General features: G+C 43.4%; 1 protein-coding gene across 1 annotated transcript in view; it reads left to right on the top strand.

Moving 5' to 3' along the window:
- The window catches only part of LOC121861250, a 171393-nt gene that overhangs the window by 44011 nt on the left and 100890 nt on the right, over window positions 1-26492 (top strand). The gene's annotated exons all lie outside the window — the stretch shown is intronic.

Below are 26492 nucleotides of genomic sequence, written 5' to 3'. Positions count from 1 at the left end.
CTAGGACACAGGTGGTAACAGAGCCAGCTAGGACACAGGTGGTAACAGAGCCAGCTAGGACACAGGTGGTAACAGAGTCAGCTAGGACACAGGTGGTGACAGAGTCAGCTAGGACACAGGTGGTGACAGCCAGCTAGGACACAGGTGGTGTAGAGGCCATCTAGAGAACACAGGTGGGACAACCAGCTGGGACACAGGTGGTACAGACCAGCTAGACCAGGTGGCACAGAGTCAGCTAGGACAGGTGGTGACAAGGTCATGGACACAGTGGTGACAGCCAGCTGGGACACAGGGTGACAGAGCCATCTAAACACAGGTGGGACAGCCAGCTAGGACACAGGGTGGTAACAGAGCCAGCTAGGACACAGGTGGTAACAGAGCCAGCTAGGACACAGGTGGTGACAGGTCAGCTAGGACACAGGTGTGGTGACAGAGTCAGCTAGGACACAATTAGTCAGCTAGGACACAGGTGGTGACAGGACAGCTGGACACACAGGTGGTGACAGCCAGCTAGGACACAGGTGGTGACAAACCATCTAGAACACAGGTGGGACAGCCAGCTGGGACACAGGTGGTGACAGGTCAGCTAGGACACAGGTGGTAACAGGGCCAGCTAGGACACAGGTGGTAACAGAGGTCAGCTAGGACACAGGTGGTGACAGAGTCAGCTAGGACACAGGTGGTGACAGCCAGCTAGGACACAGGTGGTGACAGAGCCATCTAGAACACAGGTGGGACAGCCAGCTGGACTAACAGAGCCAGCTAGGACAGGTGGTAACAGAGTCAGCTAGGACACAGGTGGTGACAGAGTCAGCTAGGACACAGGTGGTGACAGCCAGCTAGGACACAGGTGGTGACAGAGCCATCTAGAACACAGGTGGGACAGCCAGCTAGGACACAGGTGGTAACAGAGTCAACTAGGACACAGGTGGTAACTTTTTCGCTTATTGAATTATTACCTGGGTGTTATCTCAGGTGAATGACTAACTAGAAGTAACCAATATTGTCTAGTTACCGCTGACAGGTGAAACATAACGCTGGGTATATACTCTTCTGGTGGGGGCGGTACTTGTTAGTATACGTGGATAAACTTAATTTCACCGGCTTATACACACACACACACATACACACAGGTACACACACAGGTACACACACACACACACACACACACACATACACACAGGTACACACACAGGTACACACACACACACAGGTACACACACACACACACACACACTTGCACTGTCACTATGTTGAAATGCACTGTAGTTTGAGCTTTTCCGCATCTAGTTATTATATATCTTATTTGTATCACTTATTTTACTTATATATTATTTGTAATTCGAAACCCATTCCCCAAATATGTAACTGTATATTTTCAGCCTTCTGGCTGCCAAGCTCTTTCAATAAACCGTTAATTATTATTATTATTATTATTATTATTATTATTATTATTATTATTACACACACACAGGTACACACACACACACACACACATAGGTACACACACACACACAGGTACACACACACACTCAGACACACACACGTACAGGTACACACGTACACACATACAGGTACACACACACACATAAACACACACATACAGGTACTCACACACTACTACTACTACTACTACTACTACTACTACTACTACTACTACTACTACTACTACTACTACTACTACTACTTTGCTGTCACTCGGAATCGAGTATGACGATCATCCAGCTATCATACAATGATATGAGTTATAAGAGATGTCTTCTAGGTTAGCGAGTTTTGAGGTGACGAAAGAGGCCGATGCGGGACCCGCAGCGTCGTCCACATTCGTTGCACATGTGGAGGGCTGCATATACTGTGGGAGGGGCGGCGGCAGCGTCTTTCCGACGTTGGCGCTTGTCTGCCTCGGTTTGAAGTCGGACTAACTCGAAAGTATTGACACCTTCTCTTCAGTTCATTATTCCTCTTTGCTTTTCTTATCCCGGTCTGAACACTACCGGCCAATACCTTATAATAATCTAGTAGGTAAACTTCACCACGATATATTCTCCTACCTATAGCCTTCCTTTGTCCAATAAGAATCTTTGAATAATTATTTATCCATTTAGGGTCATTGTTGCTTGATCTGAGTTTTCTGTATGGTATGTTCTGCCTTTGTGCATTAAGTAACTCATTATTTAAGTTGTTGTGGAACTCGTCAACCCCAGATTTTGTTAGCAGGTCATCCTCAACCGTCAGGTCTCCAGTTAATGTGAGGTCGACCTCTTTGGGTACATTGTGTGTGGTCACCTCATGTGAGGTCGTGTAATTCACCCCCAAGCATGATACACCTTCTCTCAGCTGCCTCTTCAAACTATCAAAGTTTGCCCTTCTGAAATCTGGGACTTTAGTGGAATTTTCCTTGCGTCTGCTCTGAAATTCTAACTGGAATCTAATTTCTTTGTGATTGCTGTAAGCAAGTTCGTTCCCTACCTCGACATTACTAATGAGGTTTTCTCTGTTTGACAGAACTAAATCGAGTATATTATTACCCCGGGTGGGTTCGGTTATATGTTGGCTTAGGAAACAGTCCTGGATTGTTTCAAGAAAATCCACTGATTCTGAGTTACCCATAAGGTTAATCCAATCTATTTGGCTAAAGTTAAATTCCCCTATTATACAGACTTTGCTATGTATGGAAGCCCTGCGCATTTCATCCCAAATAAGTCACCCATTAACTCTATCAAGATTAGGAGGTCTATATATTACTCCTGTGATTATTTTTTCCCTACCATTGATTAATTCTATCCAAATTGTTTCTGTATTCCGTTCAGTTTTTATTTCCTTACTTATTTCACACTTCAAATTATCCAAATTATCCCTGACATAGATTGCTACTCCAACCTCCTTTCCTAATCTGCCTATCGGTATGGAATAATTTGTACCTGCAATTTGATATTCGACAGGTAACTCGCGTAAGTCTAGGTTTATCCATGTTTCGGTGAATGCTATTATATCGATTTTTTCGGTACATACCAACGCCCTGATTTCATTCATTTTGTTTCTCATACTTCTACTGTTTGTGTAGTAGACATTTAAGTTAGTCGTGTTCTGAGTCCTCTCTTTGTTGCGTTTAGGTTTTAACTCCCTGCCTAATTTAGTTTTGTCATAATTCCTACCACTATTTCCCTATAACCTTTCACTTTGTTTACCTGCTCCCACTGCAGTCTCCTCCACCCCCGTGCTCATATGTTCCCCTAGCAGTTTAAAGACTTCGACGTCTTTTGAACTGTCCTTTCGAGAGAACCAGCCGGGGTTGCCACCCCATCCCTAGACAGATGCATCCCATCCCTAGCATAAAGGTCCCTTCTGCCGTACAAGTTGTCCCAGTTGTCAATGAATGGGACTGATATCGACTTGCAATATCTGTCAAGACGGCCGTTGACACCAACTGCCCTTGACAACCATTCATTGCCAACTCTCCTTCTAGGCAGGACACCACATATGATAGGGATCCCTCCCTTCGACCTAACACGCCGTAACAACCAAACCCCACAGCGCATGTCACCAACCATGACTTCTTTTATGATCTCTGAGATGGAGTGTTGTTGATGACATGAAGGTGTAATGTAGCAGGTAATTTGAAGTTACAGGATACACATACACACATAACCTGAAGGTGTACTTCAGAGCCTGTGTATCTCCCAACCGCCTCATATCCTCCCACCACACTGACTTACCAATTTCCCGTAGCCGTTTTCTGTGTGTGTGTGTGTGTGTGTGTGTGTGTGTGTGTGTGTGTGTGTGTGTGTGTGTGTGTGTGTGTGTGTGTTAGAGATTAACTTTTTTTTGTGTGCGTGTCGTCGGTGCGCTAAACTTGGGGCTGTACATCCTTGTCTTACTTACTAATTGCCGCAGCCGCTTCATACTTCATTTATGTCTATGACTGATTAACTTCCCGACGGAGAAAAATTTATACACTCTGGCGCCTCAGAGTCGACAGGGAGACTGGCTGATCTATTCCACCTCCTCACCACACACCCCCTGCTCACCACACCCCTCCCCTCCTCACACTCCCTCCTCATCACACTCCCTCCACCCCACACCCCTCCTCACCACACACCTCCCTCCTCACACACACCCTCCCTCACACACTCCCCCCTCCTCACCACACACTCCTCCTCCTCACACACACTCCCTCCTCATCACACCCTCCCTCCCTCATCACACGCCCTCCTCCTCACACACTCCCTTCCTCCCCTCCACCACACACCCCTCCTCACCACACACACACCCTCCTACCACCCCTCCCTCCTCACCACACCCCCTCCCTCACCACACCCCTCCTCTCCCCACACCTCCCTCCTCACCACACACCCCCCCTCACCCCTCCCTCACACACCCTTCCTCACCACACACCCCTCACCACCCCTCCTCACCCTCCTCACCCCCCTCCTCACCACACCACCCCTGCTCACCCACACACCCACACTCCCACCACACACCTCCTCACCACACACCCCCTGCTCACCACACACCCCTCCCCACCACACCTCCCTCCCCTCATCACACACTCCCTCCTCATCACACTCCCTCTCCCCCCACCCCCTCCTCTCTCCCTCCCACCCACTCCTCCCTCATCCCCTCCCTCCTCCTCACCACCACACCCCTCTTTCAAACTCCCTCCTCATCACACACCCCTCCTCATCCCCTCCCTCATCCCCTCCCCATCACACGCCTCCCTTCCCCACACTCCCTTCCTCCTTCCTCCCACACACCCTCCACACACACCCCTCCTCCCACACACACCCCCCTCCTCACCACACACTCCCTCCCTCACCACCCTCCTTACCCACACCTCCCCTCCTCCCCACACACACCCCTTCCTCACACACACCCTCTGCACCACACCCCTCCTCACCACACATCCTCTCCACACCCCCTGCTCCCACACACCCCCTGCTCACACACACCCCTGCTCCACCACACCCCCTGCTCACCACACACCCCCCCCTCACCACACTCACCACCCACACCCCTCACCACACACCCCCTGCTCACCCACACACACCCCCTCCCCACACTCCCTCCTCACCCACACACACACACACCCCCTGCTCACCACACAGACAATGGCTAACGCATACAGGTGTATCTCGCCCAAAGTTGAGGGATAAAATTTAACTTAAGACAAAAAGATGGTGCTCCAATTGTAGTCAAGATTGCACTGAGACTGTATTGTACCTTGAGCAGACTGTATTGTACCTTAAGCAGACTGTATTGTACCTTAAGCAGACTGTATTGTACCTTGACCAGATACGATTTTTTTTTTCGTAGTTGTGTATTCAATGTGATGATGGGAGTCAGGGACAATCAAGCACCTGGGCGGGGATGGGGCGCTCAGGTGACGAGACTCCTGAAATATTTACACATAATTAAACGATCTGAGGAAGGTTGGCAACAAGGGATGGGGTTGTGTGAGGTAGGGAGAGTAGAGGGTGAAGGAGGGGGGAGGCAGGAAGAGTAAAGGGAGGTAGAGAGAGCCGGGGAGAAGAAGGAAGGGAGAGCAAAGGATGGAGGAAGGACGAGCTAGGGAGCCAATGAGAGAGTGAGGGAGGGAGGGAGAGCCAGGGAGGGAGGGAGTAATAACATCAGTACACTCTAGAGGGGCATCTCACTAACACTCAGAACAAACAATAACTTTGATAGTTACAGCAGTGAACGGAACAGTTACTTCTCAAAAGTCTCAAGTAACGAGGTGCTTCAAGTATGTAGTGTACCGTAACCTAACCTAACCTGACATAACCTAACCTAACCTAACCTAACCTAACCTAACCTAACCTAACCTAACATAACCTGACCTAACATAACCTAACATAACCTAACCTAACCTGACATAACCTAACCTAACATAACCTGACATAACCTAACCTAACCTAACCTAACCTAACCTGACATAACCTAACCTAACATAACCTAACCTAACCTGACATAACCTAACCTAACATAACATAACCTAAACTGACATGACACCTGACCTAACCTAATCTAAACTGACATGACACCTGACCTAACCTAATCTAAACTGACATGACACCTGACCTAACCTGACCTACAGTACTCACAAGGTCTGTATAGGGAGGGAGGAAGTGAAGGATAGTAAGGAGGGGAGTAGGAGTGAGGGAAGGAGGTAAAAATGTGGAGAAACAGAGAGAGTAGTGTTGTCAAGGGAGGAGACAAACAAGAGATGAGGAGTAGGGGCCGGAGTGGTGTTGACAGACGAACAGACACAAACAGACAGATAAAGATGGATATGGAGGAGGAGACGTTGAGATAAAGAACAAATAAATAAACGGAGATGATAGACAGACTGACAAAGAGGGCGTGGGAGCAGTGTTGTTTAAGGTGTGGAGATGAGATGTTCCCACAGTGTTGCTAATGATATTTATGCTGTAATCTTGCCACCCCTAACCACCACCATCAACACTACCACCGCCGCTACTACCACCGATACCATCACTACCACCACTACCACCACCGCTATCACCACCACCACCCCCACCACAGCCACCTCCACCGCTATTTACACTTCCTCAGCTAAGAGAGGTGCCAGGAAAGATTGACGGGAGGCGGAACCCAACACGACATGTGAAATTTTTATAGAGGGACGATACCGTGAATGAGAGAGAGAATGAAACCTCAGCGTGGGAAAGTGAGATAAAGAAAGAGAGTGAGAGAGAGAGAGAGACCTGAGCGTGGGAAAGTGAGAATACAGCTGGGTGCATCACTACTGATTAACACGAGGTAAAGCCAAACATGGGATATTATTTTTATTGATGGGAATTGGTAGTGCGAGAGAGAGAGAGAGAGAGAGAGAGAGAGAGAGAGAGAGAGAGAGAGAGTCTGACGGCGATACTGGAGAATGACAGACGACAAAACACACTGGATAATTGAATTTTTGTAGAGTGGAAAGCAGTACCCTGAATGAGCGAGAGAGAGAGAGAGAGAGAGAGGGTTCACATCACTAGCGGCTTGGTAGATTCAAAGAGATTCCTTAATGCGATTGGTTTCTGGAAGGATGAATCGAGAGGAAGGATTAGAAGATGAACCCGAAATCTGGATTCACCAAAGATTCAAAGGTTCATTTTTATCGACGTCGTCAGGAGGTAAGAGAAGGCAGCCAGTTAGTTATCTTGTGGGGGTCTAAAAAAGCAGATGATGAAGCCAGACTCAGGATTCTTGAAATGACTGAAGATTTTTATTTTTATTATATTGCGTTGGGTGAAGCCAGTCTAGCGAAGGTATTGAATTGGCTTCAGTCACTCCGTACGTCCGTCTCCAGAGCAGAACTCGAGAAGTGTTTGACTTTATCTTCATCAAACTTGGAAACAAAAAAGTGAGTCAGTTAATGAATAGATGACTTTTGGTATATAGGATCTTCTGGTTTTATTGTTGTTTACGTTACCATAGAAACAAACTAATGGAATGAGAATTCGTTCCTGATTCATAATTGTTCGAAAGAGTTTGTATATGTCAGTTAACACTAAACATATCAGCCCAGACGTACCCATCCCTCCCCCCTCCCCACGAGTCAAGTGATAGTACAGAAGGAAACAGCAGTATCACACATTGATCCGTATAGTGGGGTCAGTGGGAATCGAAGCCGGGTTACACAGGTGAGAGATAAACGTATTACCACCAAACCACCGACTTCCTCCTATGCTGAAATTCACTGTCTTGATTTGAGTACTATGTCCGTGGTGAGGGAGACACGAGCATCGTCTTGTTTCTTCTTATTATCGTAACGGAGACAAGATAACGTCCTTCTGTTATTTTGCTACTAACTGGACACCATTCCCAAACACTGTTGTATTTTTGTCTCATGTCCAGTGAACGTACGCACGTGTGTGTGTGTGTGTGTGTGAGGAGTGTCTGTCTGGCTCCCTCCTGCCGACATAGAGGGTCCTGGGAGTTCATTTTTAACGTGGTGGAGTGTGTGTAGCAGGGAGCAAGGCCTTATAGGTGGAGGAGGCAGGGGGAGGGGTTGTGAAGCTTCAGGGGGAGATGGTGAGGAGGGGGGTGAATCAGAAGGAGGGGTGAGGTAGGGGATGGGATGTGGGGGAGTGGGGTGAGGCAGGAGGAGGGAGATGAGACAGTGAAGGAGGAGAATCAGAAGGAGGACGTGGTGAGGTAAGGGGAAGGAGGGGAAGGAGATAGAGAAGGGTAAGGTGGTGAAGAAGGCGAGGGAGAATGGCAGTGAAGAAGAAGACGGTAGTGAAAGGGGAGGCAGGAGATAGTGATTGGAAGGATAAGAGGGTGAGGAGCAAGGAAGGAAGGGAGGAGGAGGAGGATGACAAAAAAGAACTTTAGGGTGAGATGATGTATGTGGTTGAGAGGGAGATGTGAGATGTCTAGGAAGAAAGTGAAGACGGAGAAGAAGAAGGGAATAAAGATTAGAGGGAACAGAGAGAGGGTGGAAGAGGTTAGCAGAAAGAGCCACGACTCACACTTTCACAAGTTCCTAAATTAAATTTCTCCTCTTAACTGGAGTTATGAGAACGCATCAAATTGTCTCGCTTAAGCTATGACACTTCAAGAAGGCTCTGAAATGAGACTTAACCCCAACTAAATTCACTTTCCCAATACTCAGTTATGGAGAAAGAAAAATAATAATGTCTTCACTTATGCATACGAGAGGGGGATCCTGGGCGTTGTAGGTGATTAGCCACTGTTAGCAAAGCAACAAGTGGGAGCAGCAGTAAAATAAAAACAAGAACAAAATATAGGAATAACATCACTACAGTACCTCTAACTACAAGGATTAAGACACTTGTCACTCTGTTATCTCTCTGCCTCACACACACCTCCTCATAAGCCTAGACTACTGTATACAGGTCTCGGAGGTCACACTTATTGAAGACAAAAAGAGGAAAAGGTACACACTACTGGGCGACTACAACCATCCCTGGAATAAGATCCGCGAATATCCAGGTTGGGGTAGAGGCTCTAAGAGTGACATCTCTCAAGACAAGGACACGGCGGCACAGATCCCATAGAGACATATAAAATCGTCAACAAGATGGAAAAAATATAAACCCCGACTATTTCTCCAGGACAGACAATATCACACACATACGGGGTATCAGATTTTAGCTGTCAAAATCGTCATACAGGCCATAATAGACCCGTGGAACAGTCTACAATGAGGTTGAGAAAGGAAGAATAGTTTAACTTCCACAGTGACCCGGAACAAGACTGCTGGGAGAAATAAGGTGACCCATTAATCTACCTCCTCCTCCTCCTCCTCCCCCTCTGAAGGCTACTGCTGGATGTGGTGTTCCTGAGGTAAAGAAGAGAGAACCTTTGAGAATGAGAACCCAGGGCTGTGTGTGTGTGTGTGTGTGTGTGAAAAGTTGAACGTCAGGACAAGGGTGTGTCTCTTTCTCTCTCTTAGTTTATCTTTCAGAAGTGTACAAAAATTCCACAGCTGGTTTATTGCTGCCACTCTCCCCCGACCATCTCTCTGTTGACTGTTGTTATTGTCCCTCTGGGCTTTGTGTGTAGGTACTGGGGGAGGAGGCTCTCTCTCTCTCTCTCTCTCTCTCTCTCTCTCTCTCTCTCTCTCTCTCTCTCTCTCTCTCTGTTATGAACGCCATCTATGAGCCATAAGGTAAATAAACTTACAAATTCCAGTTAATATTTCCCGCTAAATAGAACAAAAATTATTTAACCTCCTTATGTTTAAGAATCTATCTCTGTGTCGTAGCATAAGTGAACCAGTTAAAATATTCTCTCAACAACTCCGGGATGAAGGTTGATCTAGCCACTCTCCTCCGCGATCTATCCTAACCCCCCCATAAGGATAGAGAGATACTTCACTCTCTGGGGGTCACCTCGGGGTGGGGGATAGGTTGTGCTAGGTTGTTGACTGACTCGTTCATGAGGGAAGGTGGTCGTTTAATGTGTGGGTGTAATACTTGTTGTCTTACCAGTGTGTTGTCGTTTATTGGGCTTATCTCTCTCTCTCTCTCTCTCTCTCTCTCTCTCTCTCTTAATTATTCTCCCTTCTCTTATATTTCGAGTTTGTTTGTATCATTTGCGCCACCCTACACAAAACAAAATGGTAGTTGAAGATAGATAGATATATTGATTAAGATGTTCAGCTGTTGCCATGATAGTCTAGCTGTTGTATTAGAAAATATTTTAGAATTATTATATTTTTTTTCCAAGATAGACAAAAGCAACATCTATTTTTTCCTCCTTTCTTTGACAGATACTAAATCACGTTTGGAAAGATTCATCACGGTAATATTTATGGATACTGGCCTGCCGCTCTCTCTAGAATTCTGATTTTTCACCTGAGATAGATATATATATATAGCTACCTATTGTATGTAAGGAATTCTGACTCTTGTATATAAATCCTGGGGTTTTTTTTTTTTCGTGTGACATATAGTGATTTTTTTTCCGCCTCTGAAAGCGCTGACGGAAAGGAAAATTTCAGAACTATTCACAAAAGATTCCAGCCTCTATATGGAGTGTCAGAACCCTTGTTGAAATACTCGGTGTTGTGAGGAACCCTTCAGACAGTAACTTATACGAGGAAAAGTATTGGTTTTTTGTTTCAAGGAGGTCTCTCTCTCCTTCCTTCCTTCCTTCCTTCCTTCCTCACTCTTCTCCTTCCTTCCCTTTCCCCCTCTCCCCGCCCACTCTTCGAACGTATTTAATAACACTCTAGTCTCAGCACAGTTTTTAGCGTCATTATGGCTTTTTTTACATATCCACTTAGGGAGGAAATCACCCTGACGACCCTTTGAAAATTCTGACCCCTTTGATACGTGAAACTAGTAATTTTGTCTCCTATCTGGTGTTTAGTGAAGGCATGGAGTTAGGGTAGAGTCTCAGCGTAATTTTAAACCCATTTTTGGACATTTTTCGTTATTGGTGATGTTGGTTGTTTACGTTTGAGGTTAATTAATGTTTGTGGGTGGTTAACGTTTGTGAGTGGTTAACCTTTTTGAGTCGTTAACCTTTGTGAGTGGTTAACGTTTGTTATCAGTTCAGTACGAGTCATCTATGTTGTAAGAGGCATAATTTTTGTTTATTGTTTTTTCTTTAGTTTTCAATTTCCTTTACATATTTACTTATCCATTTTAAGTGTTATTCTGTTCCATGTCTTTGCATACAATTTTCTCGTCCCGGCGTCTCAGTTTATGTTTGCAATGGCCGTGTCTTTCCATGTCCATTCAGTATATTCATACAGTCTGCCCATGCATGTCCATCTAGTGTGTCAACCCATACCCCACCTAATATATCAGCCTATGTCCACCATTCCACCATGTATGTCAGCCTATGTCCACCTGGTATATCTCACTTTTAGGGCAGGAGATCAGGAGGAGGTGGGGAGGATGACAGGGGGAGCAGGAGGAGGGGGGTAGGGGGGAGGATGACAGGGGAAGCAGGAGGAAGGGGGATAAGGAGAGGAGAAGGAGGAGTGAGAAGAAGCATTAGTTTGTCTGTCGTCACCATTCACTTTGACATGATCTAATTTAAAGGTAGGTGGGCGCCTTTGGTAGTGGTCTGGCTATCACTTGCAGTCATCCTACCCCTTCCCTTCTCTTCCCTTCCGTTTTCTTTTCCTCCCCTCTCCTTCTACAGTAGTCTCCCTTCCCTTCATGTCCCTTGTCCTCTCCCTCCCTCTCTTCCTTCCTTCTCTCCCTTACCTCTGATTGAATTGTCGGTGCTTCTGACTCTTCCCCCCGTTCCTTCTTCTTTGTCATCTCTATATTTGGATTTTCATTTTTCGTTCATCCATCGTTGTTATTGTCGTCGTCATTGTCATCGTTGTTGTCATTGTTATCGTCGTCATCGTTATCATTGTCGTCATTGTAATTGTCAACACCATTGTCATTATCATATCTCCGTCAAGACTGGGTGCCATATTGCTCTCTCTCTCTCTCTCTTCTCTCTCTCTCTCTCTCTCTCTCTCTCTCTCTCGTGTGTGTGCAGCTTTGAAGTGAAATGGACGAAATTATATATAATGCTTCAGAAACAGCAGCAAAAGAGCCGAACCTCCACACAACAACAACAGCATGGCACCATTACCGCACCATCTCACCATCACCACAACACCATTACCACCACAGCACATAACCATCACAACACTATCATCACCACCACAGCACCATCACCACAGCACCAGCAGCACAATAAACATAGCGAACACACCATCACTTGCCTCCCACCATAACAATAACAGTAGGTGTCACCCGTTTATTGACATTACCTAGTTTTCTGTCACCATTTTTATTGTATATATTTTTTTTACCTGTTTTTATACGTAATTTTTGTTAATGCCTTTTTTCATATAGATGTACAGGTATATATTTTTATTTAGGGGAGAACGTATTGTTATTTTTATTGTTGTTTTGTTGGTATTATTACCCGGCCAGCTTATGTAGGGTAGGGTATTGTTTTCATTCCTGTCTGTCTGTCTGTCTGTCTGTGTCTCTGTGTCCCCATAATAACTCTGGAACGGTTCTGCCTACTTGCACAAAACTTGGTAGAGTTAATCAACATGTGACAAGGTCCAATTGATAAACTTTTAGTGTAAATCGCATTAGTATTGACCAAGTGTTGCCAAGGTTCGCGGAGTGATGACACACTTGAGGTGTAAATAAAACTATGTGTAGGAGAGTCTCCAGTAACAGCTTAACTAGTTCTGTATTGTTAGTTATCATATGTGTTAGCTTGTATTACTGTACTCATATGTTAGTTAGTATATTATTGAGTGAGTTGCTAAAGTTTGTAAAGGTGTATACAGCTGAAGAACACAGAGCGTCACCCGCCTCAGGTCTCATCCTTGTTACATCACACGGTAGTAGTACTCTGCTCCCGCCCTGCCCGCCCGCTTCCACCGGAAAACTGTTGTCTGTCTATCCTGTAATTATGATAGGTCTCTCTCTCTCTCAAATATCTCTCTCTCTCTCTCAAATAATATATTACAAAAACTGAAATCGACCCTTGTAATCATATAGTTTCACTATAGTTTCACAATATCATGGCTCACCGATAGAACGCAGAGGGTCAGCGTAGATGGTGTTAAATCTGAGTGGGGCCGTGTAACCAGTGGGGTTCCCCAGGGGTTAGTACTAGGCCCACTCTTGTTCATAATCTACATAAACGATCTAGATACTGGGATCAGCAGTGACATAAGCAAGTTTGCGGATGACACCAAAATAGGGCGGCAGATTAATTCAGGGCAGGATGCAAATGCACAACAGGAGGATCTAAATAAACTGCAGGGGTGGTCTGAAAAATGATAAATGAAATTCAACACCAGCAAGTGCAGCGTATTTAATATTGGAAGAACAAATACTGTCAATGTATACAGCCTTAACAACATCAACCTAGAGAAGTCGACTTGTGAAAGAGACCTAGGGGTACTTGTAAGCTCGGACCCACGGCCTAGAAAATAGTGCGTTAATGTTCGAAATAAGGCAAACAGAGTATTGGGTTTTATATCTAGAAGTGTAAGTAATAAGAGTGCAGAGGTCTTATTGCAACTATATCTTGCGCTAGTCAGGCCGCACCTCGATTATGCGGTTCAGTTCTGGTGCCCCTATTATAGAATGGATATAAATTCACTAGAGTCGGTGCAACGAAGAATGACAAAAATGATTCCGGGACTTAGAAACCTTCCATATCAGGATAGGTTAAAGAAACTTAACTTGCATTCCCTAGAAAGACAAGAGTGCGGGGAGATATGATAGAAGTATTTAAGTGGGTGAAAGGAATCAATAAAGGGGATATAGATAAAGTTCTTATAATATCCGAGCAGGATAGGACTCGTAGCAACGGATTTAAGTTGGATAAGTTTAGGTTTAGGAGGGAGATAGGAAGAAACTGGTTCACAAATAGGGTGGTGGACGAGTGGAACAAGCTTAGCAACTTTGTAGTAAGTGCTGGAACGCTGGAAAGTTTCAAAAGGAAGCTGGATAGATTCATGGATGATAGAGAGTGGTAGTAACTCTCGACAGCAGCTGCCATGCACAGGCCAACCGGCTTATTGCAGACTCCTCATTTTCTTATGTTCTTATGTAAAAAATATGTTTCATAGACTTCACAATATGACGATACTCCCGCCCAAACGTGGAATGATCATCTCGTATTCCAATATTGCTGGCGAGCATCAAGCGACCATCTTTGTATCCTCCCTCACACTCCTTCCAGAATATCAAATGAGTATCGCACTTTACGTTCTGATGTTGCCGCCACGACCTAGCCTAAGTGACCTTTTACATTCGATTATGCTCACAAAAATGGGTAAATTCGACTCAGATTTGAAATCGTTCCGTTAAAAAATATTCAAATGTGAATCTCATCTGCTGGCGCCTCCCGTCCATTAGAGATTTAAAGAAAAAATCGTTTACTCTGCCTGTGGCGGAGGGAAAAGGCAACCAACTAAAGTGTAAATAAAAATTAATCTGGGTTCTTATTGGGCAGGAAATAGTGCGTGATACCTCACATGGTACCTAGAACACTAAGAAAATAGTGTAGTATTTATACTTTATTCTTATTGGGTGAAAAGACAACACCGGCCCACCCTGTAAGACGTAGTTTAAGCAATAGAAACTTGATTAAAACTATTTCTCTGGTTTTCATTGGGTAGGAGACGGTGCGTGATACACCCTGCGGTGCCCAGACCAATAGGAAACAAGAAAAAAGTTTACCACGATTCTTATTGGGTGAAAAGACGTGCGTGATACTACTTGTTGCCTCATCCAACTAATGGCAGTGTAGATTAAAAAAAAATCCCAGACTTTTATTGGATAGAAGACAGTCCTTGATGCCCCACCATAGCACTCAATCAGACTGATAAAAGTTATCCCTTGATTTTTATTGGGTAAAAAATCAGCGCTTGATACGTTTGTTGTACTCAGTCTGGCCAATATAAATGCCTAAAAATTACCCCGCAATTTTTATTGGGTAAGAAGCAGTGCGTGATTCGCCTAAGAAAAACAAGACCCCCAAAATCACTGATTTTTTATTGGATAGAAGAGTGCGCGTGATACCCACATGGTGTCCCATTCGACCCTGTAATAATATTTGCATTCTTTTCCCTCTGCCCATGCACACCTCACGCCATTTTTTAAATTCTTTTTTTATTTTTTATTTTTTTTCTCTCCTTCGGTCGATCAATAACCCGATAGAGTTCGCCGTCCTTATCCGAGCCAATATCGCACTGTGGGTAATACGAGACCCGGCAGGAAGATTATATGAGTTTTGGCTGTTTTATAATGTCATTTTTTTTTTTCATTCCTGGGAAAACTGACTTGAAAAATTTGGTAGATTATTATCGCGGCTTAGTCGTGTTGGTGAGCCAGGGAAACATTTAGGAAACAGACGAAGATAATTGGTAAGGGGCGGTGGCGGGGGGAGGGGGATCATTCAACAGGTGGGTGTTTTTGTTTCAGTTGTGGCGGGCGCCGTGCCGGGCTGTGGTGCCTCTCTACCACCCCACCTATGGTATGACACTATAATGGTCTCATTGCTGGCCATTTCTGGGTGTGTGCAGCGGCGAGGGTGGGATTACACGCACCATAATGATATCTTTCCTGCCAGATTGTTACTATTTTATGCTGGTCTTGGCGGGAGAGTATAACCCTCACTATTCCACCAATGGTATGCCACCAGACTGGTACAATACCTCCCATTATAACTCTAATTTTCACCTATAGATACCATAGTGGCACCACCCGTCCCCCAAGACCAGTAGTTCCCCCACACTTAAAGGTTGTGTGTGTGATTACTGCATTATTGTAGTCCCATAGTAGGTCAATATATACCCAGCTTTTCATACATCATTATTATTATTATTATTATTATTATTATTATTATTATTATACCAACCATTTCTTATACTTTATTAACAGAGCCACACCATAATAGTGTCACACCTATCGTATCGTAATGGTGTCAGACTTAACAAGCTTAAGACTAATCATTCGTTTTCAATTGGTCATGATGAGTTACGATAATATGGTGCCATAATTCCCATTTTGGGGTCCCGTTTAACGAATGGCTACCTCCTAATACCACCATTGTCACCGTAAAAGTGGTAAACTGATTACAATGGTAGCTTGGCACTTTTTATCGTGTAATTATCACTATGCTAAACGACGTTAAAGTAAAAGCCATCATAAACACCATGTTACCATAATTACCATAACGATAATTGAACCGCTGGCAGCTGTTCATTACCATTACAATGGCGGCTGTGAGGGCACCATGACCACCACCATCATTACCATACCAGAGGGGCCTAATAACCAGTTTCGTACCACATCGCGTTTTGCCACAAGACTCCCCCTTACCGCTGGGTCAAATGTGAAATTACATAGCGGTGTTTCGCGATACTTTGATGACTGTATAGCGGAATCTGACGTCTAGTTCTTCGAAGGTGTGTGTGTGTGTGTGTGTGTGTGTGTGTGTGTGTGTGTACTTTTCCTGACGTGGTTGCAGGATATAGACGTAGGTCATGTGTGTGTATGATATAAAGTAAAAGAGCTGGACATATGCTAACACACTGTATAGTCAAAGAGGTGAAGGACATGTGCTATGTGGAAGGACATGGGTACAGGGGAGAGAGAAAAAAATACACAGGGATGAGGAAAGAGAGAGAGAGGGGTGGGGGTGGAGACAGGTGAGAAGAATAAGAGATGAGCGGGTAAGAAAGGAAGGAAGGAAGGAAGGAAGGAAGGAAGGAAGGCGTTAGCATGTATTGGTGTTGAGGACGTTCACTCTGTGGGGGAATAAAGCAGAGTGTCTAGATGCTACAGGACACGCCATGGTGGGAGCGTATTTCATCACGGGATTGACAGGAGGTTGTAGAAGAGGGAAAAACATGAAGAGTGTAGGGGTGGGGGTGGGGTGTTGAAGGAGATGAGGTGGAGAGGGGAGAGGTGAGGGGGGTGAGGTGGGGAGAGGTGTAGGGTGGGGTGGAGAGGAGGGGTGGGTGTTGAAGGAGAGATGAGGGGTGGAGAGAGAGAGAGAGGTGAGGGGTGGAGTGGGAGATGGTGGGTGTTGAAGGAGAAGCTGGATGGGGTGGGGGGTGGAGAGGGAGAGGTGGGGAATAGGGGTGGGGTGGTGTGGAGAGGGAGAGGAGGGGTGGGTGGAGAGGAGAGGTGGGGGTGTTGAGGGAGAGAGGTGAGGGTGGAGGAGAGGGAGAGGTGAGGGGAGGTGGGGAGGGAGAGGTAGGGGTGTTGAGGGGAGAGGAGGGGTGGGGGAGGGAGAGGTGGGGGTGTTGAGGGAGGTGAGGGGTGGGGTGGAGAGGGAGAGGTGGGGGGGGCCGAGTGCCACAGTTAACCTTTGGAAATGACTTCTTTACATGATAACCTAACCTGACCTGACCTAACCTAACCTGCTGGTGGTGGTGGTGAACAGATTTTCCCGAGACTTGGCGAGGGCATTGACCCCCACAAGTGACCAGAAGAAGTTAAGTAACTCATTCAGATTATATCAAACTTTGGGCTTTCACAATACGTTCCAAGTCATCATCTGAAGATTAGGCACCCCCAGCTTATTTCACCTAATGATTAAACGCCAAGCTTAACACTACTTGGGGGGGGGGGGTTAGGTTAGGTTAGTTTATCATTAGGATGTTTAATTATCAAATGAAATAAGCTGGGGTGCCTAATTTTCATGCGATTCGTTTATTGTGTGTGTGTGTGTGTGTGTGTGTGTGTGTGTGTGTGTGTGTTTTAGTGTCAGAATACCTTAAGGTCTTCATGTTCTCAGCGTCCAGGACTATATCCAGATTGATATCAACTTGGGTCTTGTGATATGTTATCTGATTCAGTCTTCGTGTGAGCCAAAGAATTATGGAGGATAATTTGACCAGAAAACATGTTGATGTAAGAGATGAGATCAATTTACCTTCTGCACATCTTGTTATCGTCGTGACTCTGGTGATGAAAACCGAACAATACTTATAAGGAGAGTTGTGAGTGGCTGCTGACATCTTGTGTTAACCAATGACACGCGAGCTTCACTGTACGTAGTTTGGATTGTTAGGATGTTGGTTCCGTTTTTCCAAATATAGAGGAATAGTTAAGCGTAGTTGGGAATAAATTACGGATATTTGGTATAGGAGAGAGTGCCTTCACAAGTAAATTATAACGTTCATGAGCATTCTTCAGTGAAAGTTGTTAAATCTTCCTCAAGTTGCACCATTTTGGAACGATTTTCCTGGAAGGTCATTGTCCTCTCACCTCCCCCTTCCCTTCCCGTCTCCTCCCTTCCCCACTACTCCCTTCCCCTCCCTTCCTGTCTCCTCCCTTCCCCTCCCCGCCACCCTCTTTCCCTCCCTTCCGCCTCCCCTCCCTTACCTTTCCCTACCCTCCCTTACCTTCCCCTACCCTCCCTCTCTCAACCATCCCTCCCTCATTTTCCCTTCCCTCACTCTTTCCCTCCCTCCTTTCTTTTACCTTTCTCCTCCCCTCCTCTCCTCCTCTGCCATTCACCTCATTCCCGGACTCTCTAACTCCCATCTCAAAACTCTCACTTTACTTGGAGACAAAAACAAAGAGCTTTGATCTCCCATCTCCTCTTGGGCCATTACTTGATGATAGTTTTGACCCAAATTGTCCTTTAAACCATGTCATTGATCCCCATGCAATCAACTGTTTCAATATAAACTGCTGGGCGGAGTCTTATTATATAGTAATCCGAGTGAAAACAAAGATTCACCTGAAGATTAAATACCCTAGCGCTACCTTGGAAGTTAGGTTAGGTTAGGTTAGGTTAGGTTTGGTTAGGTTAGGTTAGGTTAGGTTAGGTTAGGATAGGTTAGCGTTTGGTAAGATTAGGTTTGATTACGACAGGTCAGCGTTAGTATGGATAATCTTCTGGTGAAATATGCTGCTGTTTAATTTTCAGGAGATCCAATGGAGAAAAAATATTACCCAATAAAATGCAGAGTGAGAAGTATTGACCCCAGGCTGGTAGGTTAACAAGGCCAGACTAGTCCTTGGTGTATATTGAATAGCATACACGAGCGGCGTTCATGGCGGCCCCAAGGCGAGTGGTCAAAAGTTAATTAACCTGCACCGCTAATTGTCAATATGGAAAGACGTGACTTAATGAAAAAAAAATGTTAACTACCTCGAAAATGTTGTAATTAGGACGCCATCTTGTCTGTGGGAGGAAGGGATGGGGTTCAGTAGGTCTTGGTTCTCTTAAGGTTACAGCAGGTGGTGGTACAGTAGGCCTTGGTTCTCTAAAGGTTACAGCAGGTGGTGGTACAGTAGGCCTTGGTTCTCTTAAGGTTACAGCAGGTGGTGGTACAGTAGGCCTTGGTTCTCTTAAGGTTACAGCAGGTGGTGGTACAGTAGGCCTTGGTTCTCTTAAGGTTACAGCAGGTGGTGGTACAGTAGGCCTTGGTTCTCTTAAGGTTACAGCAGGTGGTGGTACAGTAGGCCTTGGTTCTCTAAAGGTCAGCAGGTGGTGGTACAGTAGGCCTTGGTTCTCTAAAGGTTACACAGCAGGTGGTGGTGGTACAGTAGGCCTTGGTTCTCTCTTAAGGTTACAGCAGGGTACAGTGGTACAGGTGGTACAGAGCCTTGGTTCTCTTAAGGTTACAGTAGGTGGTGGTACAGTAGGCCTTGGTTCTCTTAAGGTTACAGCAGGTCGTGGTACAGTAGGCCTTGGTTCTCTTAAGGTTACAGCAGGTCGTGGTACAGTAGGCCTTGGTTCTCTTAAGGTTACAGCAGGTCGTGGTACAGTAGGCCTTAGTTCTCTTAAGGTTACAGCAGGTGGAAATATAAAGAAATATTGAACATTATTTCTAGGTCTTGGTTTGTACTTTATCGCCTTCATGTAAAATGTGACCCATTAACACTAAGACATTCGTGACCTACTTCCTCTGCAGGGAAATGTAGGTCAAGTTTATGTTTTACAGCTGAGAGAGAGAGAGAGAGAGAGAGAGTACATAATGTGTGTGTGTATGTCCAGCATCCCCCTTATTGAATGAAGAGACACAGGGTAGGTATGAACGTGTGTTTGACGTACTGTAGGTGTATGAGTGGATGTGCTGTATGAGTGCGTGAGGTGTATGCAGTAACCCCCCCCTCCCCTCCCCTCTGGAAGGTTGAGAGACACGGGATGAGTTTCAGTGGTAGAGAGTGAACACAGAAAGTCTCTTTATCATAGTCGCTCCTGCCAACACCGCTTGTCCACACCTGTCTTCACCTGTCCACACTTGTCCTCACCTGTCGAGTCTTTTAGTGTTGTTGTTAATGTAAAAAGGATGGTTGAGAGAGGCATGTGTATGTATTGTACACACACACACACACACACACACACACACACACACACACACACACGTTCAAAATGTATAATATACACACGTACACACACGAACATAAATACTTACACAAACGCAAAATTCGTTTAAATAATAATCTGTCTCTAATTATTTATCTCTATCGTATTGCTTCCAAACCTTGATCAAATTACTGTACGCCACTTTGAGACCTGACTCGATTGGTTTAATTTAAATCGGTAGTTGATGCCATTGTATTGACTCGTAGGTGTGTGTGTGTGTGTGTGTGTGTGTGTGTGTGTGTGTGTGTGTGTGTGTCAGTCGATAGAGTCGGGGAGTGGTGTCAGCAGTCATCATTATCATCAGTGTTGGCTGGCTGCCCACTTTTTGGAATCAGTTCCCGTCTCTTAAGTTTATTTGACAGACTGCCAACAATATTTGGGAAGCTCACTACAATCTGATCTGAGGAATCAATACCACGTCTCTCTCTCTCTCTCTCTCTCTCTCTCTCTCTCTCTCTCTCTCTCTCTCTCTCTCTCTCTCTCCTCTCTCGCTCTTTTGGACTAAATGTCACTATAGACAATAATAAAGTGGAAAATACCTCCATCTCAAGTTAATGTAAGTCCGAATACCTTGTTAGGATAGGTAAGGTAAGAGGAGCCTCCCTGCTTACCCCTCAGGCCGGCGGGGGGGGGATATAACAATAGGGTGTGTGTGTGTGTGTGTGTGTGTGTGTGTGTGTGTGTGTGTGTGTGTGTGTGTGTGTTTAATTAAAAGTTGTGTGACTGTAATCAAAGTGAGGAAACAGTGTAGTTTTTAAATGGCCGATCATAGGCAAAAAATCGGACATTAAATAATAATTCACTGAGAAATTTGACTTTTTTTTTTTTAATGGCCGATAAGGCGGGTTAAAAAAAAGTCGTAGTTTAAATGGCGAGTAACGTGAGGAAAAAGTTAACATGTGAATCTGGGAGGTGTAATAATAATGTGTATCGCTGGACGGGACTTTGTGTGATGGGTAGAAGGCCTCCTATTGTCCGGCCGGGATTTACACAACATATCTGGGAGCTGTAGCGACCGTCTCCCCAGCTGACTTTGCCTTGACCACCGTGACACTGTGCTCTAACACGTATCAGTGGCCAACATCATGTGGACACCTTTAAACACACACATATTTAAAATTTTACCAAAAGAATTCCAAGCAATATTATTTTTTTAACTTCATCACCCCATGAAAGCTGCGTCAATGCATTTCCGCTATTTACAATAACCCGGGAAATTTTATATCGAAATTTCTGGCCTTGTGTCGAGAGTTTCCTGTCTGCAGTAATCCCCAGTGGCCTCGTATTGTGTTCTTTGATGGCGAGAGAAGCGTGTTACAGTATAGACTCTAAAGTACTGTGGGTCCGTAGTGCAACTGAGAATCGTCCCGGGTTTGATTAGGTAAAGCGAGTAAGTTGGAGTAATAGAAAGTAATGCTTGTAAAGTAGTTTTGCGCCTTTTTAGAGAGTTGCAATAATGACGTTTGATCTTTCCCAAGCCTGACCTGACCTAATGGTTTATGTTAGACTTATGTGGTGAGGGACACAGGATAACAGAGTAGTATTAGTGTACCATCTTCACACAGCCTAAGGAAGGTGTGTGTGTGTGGTTTTTTTTTAAAGGGCCGAGGCTCAAGTAAACGCTCGGCCCTTCTTCCTGTGCCAATGCTGTTTACCGAAGCGTCATGAGCCAATTTTTATCCGATCTCGGCTGTTACAGAACACAGCCAAAATTCCCCTCCAAAAAGCTTCATAAAACTCCATGACTCACTGTAATGTATTCTTCACACTGAGGGTGATAGACTCAACGACGCACTCAGATCTGTAATGCTCCATGTAATTACTGCGTACAGGTACAGTACAGTCACCCACAAGAGTCCAGTAGTCTCTTCTGATCTTCCATGAACTCCGAGATTCAGACTAGTAAATCCGAAGCAATTGTGGACATAATAATGCATCATTGTCTAAGGCTTCGGATTCACGGGTCTGAATCCCCGGGTTCATGAAAGACAATACAACACGGGTTCATAGATTTCCGACACTTAGGATGGACGAACTAAGTTTTCTCCTCATAAAATCAGTAACATATGGAAGTTATCAACACATGCACTTAAAAATATAACGCTCAGGTTGTCATGAGCACTGTTCAGGACTGGTGCTCATGACAGGCTGTGTTATATTCTGTATGTTTTGTATTGGTGTAAATAAGCTACAGCAGCACACTGTACCAGGAAGGACGATGATATATGTTTTATGTATTGGGGTGTGGGTTACAAAATATGACCTTCCATCACAATATATTGTGACATGTTTGCCAACTGTAATTTGAAATATACATCGTCATATAACATATTATATGTACTGTACTCTTAATTTACCGTGAAATAATAGTAATTCGTAATATTAACGCGAAATATTTACAAGAATACAAAATATTATGTTGTGTCTTTGTTGTATGTACAGTTAATGAGCCGCAGCAGCGAGGAAAAATATGTACACTTTTTACACCCTGACAGAAGCTCCAGCTGTCTCGCCTTTTTACAACAGTATAACACACGGTATAACACACGGTATAACACGGTATAACACACGGTATAACACGGTATAACATAGTATAACACACGGTATAACACACGGTATAACATAGTATAACACACGGTATAACACACGGTATAACACCGTATAACACACGGTATAACACAGTATAACACACGGTATAACACACGGTATAACACAGTATAACACACGGTATAACACACAGTATAACACGGTATAACACACGGTATAACACAGTATAACACACGGTATAACACACAGTATAACACACGGTATAACACACGGTATAACACAGTATAACACAGTATAACACACGGTATAACACAGTATAACACACGGTATAACACAGTATAACACACGGTATAACACACAGTATAACACACGGTATAACACGCGGTATAACACAATGCTTACCATATAACACAGTAAGGCAGTATAACACACGGTATAACACAGTATAACTCACGGTATAACACAGTATAACACACGATATACGCACGCGGTATAACACAGTATAACACACAGTATAACACACGGTATAACACAGTATACCACACGGTATAACACACCAATTATAACACACAGTATAACATAGTATATACACGGTATATCACGGTACCCTTACAGTATAACACACGGTATAACACGGTATAACACACGATATAACACGTGCAACGCAGTATAACACACGGTATATCACGGTATACCTACACGATAACACAGTCATAATAAAATTATAACACACGGTATAACACAATTATAACACACGGTATAACACACGGTATAACACCAGTATAACACAGTATAACACACGGTATAACCTGATATAACACAGTATAACACACAGTATAACACACATTATAACACAGTATAACACGGTATAACACAGTATAACACACGGTATAACACATGGTATAACACACAGTATAACACACAGTATAACACACGGTATAACACAGTATAACACACGGTATAACACAGTATAACACACGGTATAACACACGGTATAACACAGTATAACACACGGTATAACACACAGTATAACACACGGTATAACACACGGTATAACACAGTATAACACAGTATAACACACGGTATAACACAGTATAACACACGGTATAACACAGTATAACACACGGTATAACACACAGTATAACACACGGTATAACACGGTATAACACACAGTATAACACAGTATAACACGGTATAACACAGTATAACACAGTATAACACACCGTTATAACCCTGAGTATAACACAATTATAACACACAGTATAACACAGTACATAACACACGGTATCAACACATAGTATAACACACAGAGTATAACACACAATTATAACACACGAGAGGTATAACTTTACAGTATAACACACGGTATAACACAGTATAACACACAGTATAACAGTATAACACAGTATAACACATTATAACACAGTATAACACACGGTATAACACAGTATAACTTACGGTATAACTTACAGTATAACTTTATGGTATAACACGGTATAACTAGTATAACTTACGGTATAACACAGTATAACACAGTATAACACACAGTATAACACAGTATAACACACAGTATAACACAGTATATACACGGTATAAACAGTATAACACACGGTATAACACACGGTATAACTACAGTATAACACACGGTATAACACAATTATAACACACGGTATATAACCTGATATAACACGGTATAACAATGCATAGCACATTATAACTTTTACGGTATAACTACAAACAACACACGGTATAACACAGTATAACACGGTATAACACACGATTATAACACACGGTATAACCTACAGTATAACACACAGTATAACACAATTATAACACACGGTATAACTGATATAACTTACACAGTATAACACACGATTAACACAGTATAACACACGGTATAACACATATAACACACGGTATAACACGGTATATTAACAATTATAACACACTGTATAACACAGTATAACACACGTTGCCATACAATTATAACACACGGTATAACTTACACGGTATAACCACAGTATAACACACAGTATAACTTTGCAATTATAACACACAGTATAACACACGAAGGTATAAACACACGGTATAACACAGTATAACTTACACGGTATAACACAGTATAACACGGTATAACACAGTACTATAACACACAGTATAACACAATTATAACACACGGTATAACACGGTATAACACAGTATAACACACGGTATAACACAATGCAGCACACGGTATAACACACGGTATAACACAATTATAATACACAGTACACACGGTATAACACAGTGTATACAATTATAACACAGTATAACACAATTATAACTACACACGGTATAACACAATTATAATACAATTATAACACGGTATAACACAGTATAACACGGTATAACACTACAGTATAACTTACAAAATTATAACACACGGTATAACTGATATAACACACGGTATAACACAATTATAATACACGAAGGTATAAACACACGGTATAATACGAATATAACACAGTATAACACACAGTATAACTATTTATAACACACGGTATAATACAGTATAACACAATTATAACACACAATTTATAACACAGTATAACACACAGTATAACACAGTATAACCACGTATAACTTACGGTATAACACAGTATAACACGGTATAACACAGGTACAACACACGGTATAACCACAGTATAACACACGATAACATGTGTAACACACGGTATAACACAGTATAACTTACAATTATAACACACGATATAACTGAGTATAACACGGTATAACACTGTATTACACAGTATAACACAGTATAACACACAGTACTTTTGCAGTACATAATACGCGGTATAACACAGTATAACACACGGTATAACACACAGTATAACACGGTATAACACACGGTATAACACAGTATAACACACGGTATAACACATAATAACACAGTATAACACAGTATAACACAATTATAACACGTATAACAGTATAACACGGTATAACACAGGTATAACACACGTATAACACACAGTATAACACGGTATAACAGTATAACACACGGTATAACACAGTATAACACAGGTATAACACAGTATAACAGTATAACACACGTATAACGGTATAACACGGTATAACACAGTATAACACGGTATAACACATATAACACACGGATAACACACGGTATAACACAGTATAACACACGGTATAACACAGTATAACACAGTATAACACACAGTATAACACAATTATAACACACGGTATAACACGGTATAACACGGTATAACACAGTATAACACACGGTATAACACAGTATAACACAATATAACACAGGTATAACACAGTATAACACAGTATAACACACGGTATAACACAGTATAACACACGTATAACATGGTATAACACACAGTATAACACAGTATAACACACGGTATAACACAGTATAACACACGGTATAACACAGTATACAATATAACGGTATAACACAGTATAACACACGGTATAACACAGTATAACACACGGTATAACACAGTATAACACGGTATAACACAGTATAACACACGGTATAACACGGTATAACACAGTATAACACACGGTATAAC

Source organism: Homarus americanus, unplaced genomic scaffold (assembly GCF_018991925.1).
Source record: "Homarus americanus isolate GMGI-L3 unplaced genomic scaffold, GMGI_Hamer_2.0 scaffold21314, whole genome shotgun sequence".
In the NCBI taxonomy this organism is placed as follows: domain Eukaryota; kingdom Metazoa; phylum Arthropoda; class Malacostraca; order Decapoda; family Nephropidae; genus Homarus; species Homarus americanus.
The sequence above is the reverse complement of the archived record's forward strand: the minus strand, read 5'-3'. Positions and strand labels throughout refer to the sequence as shown.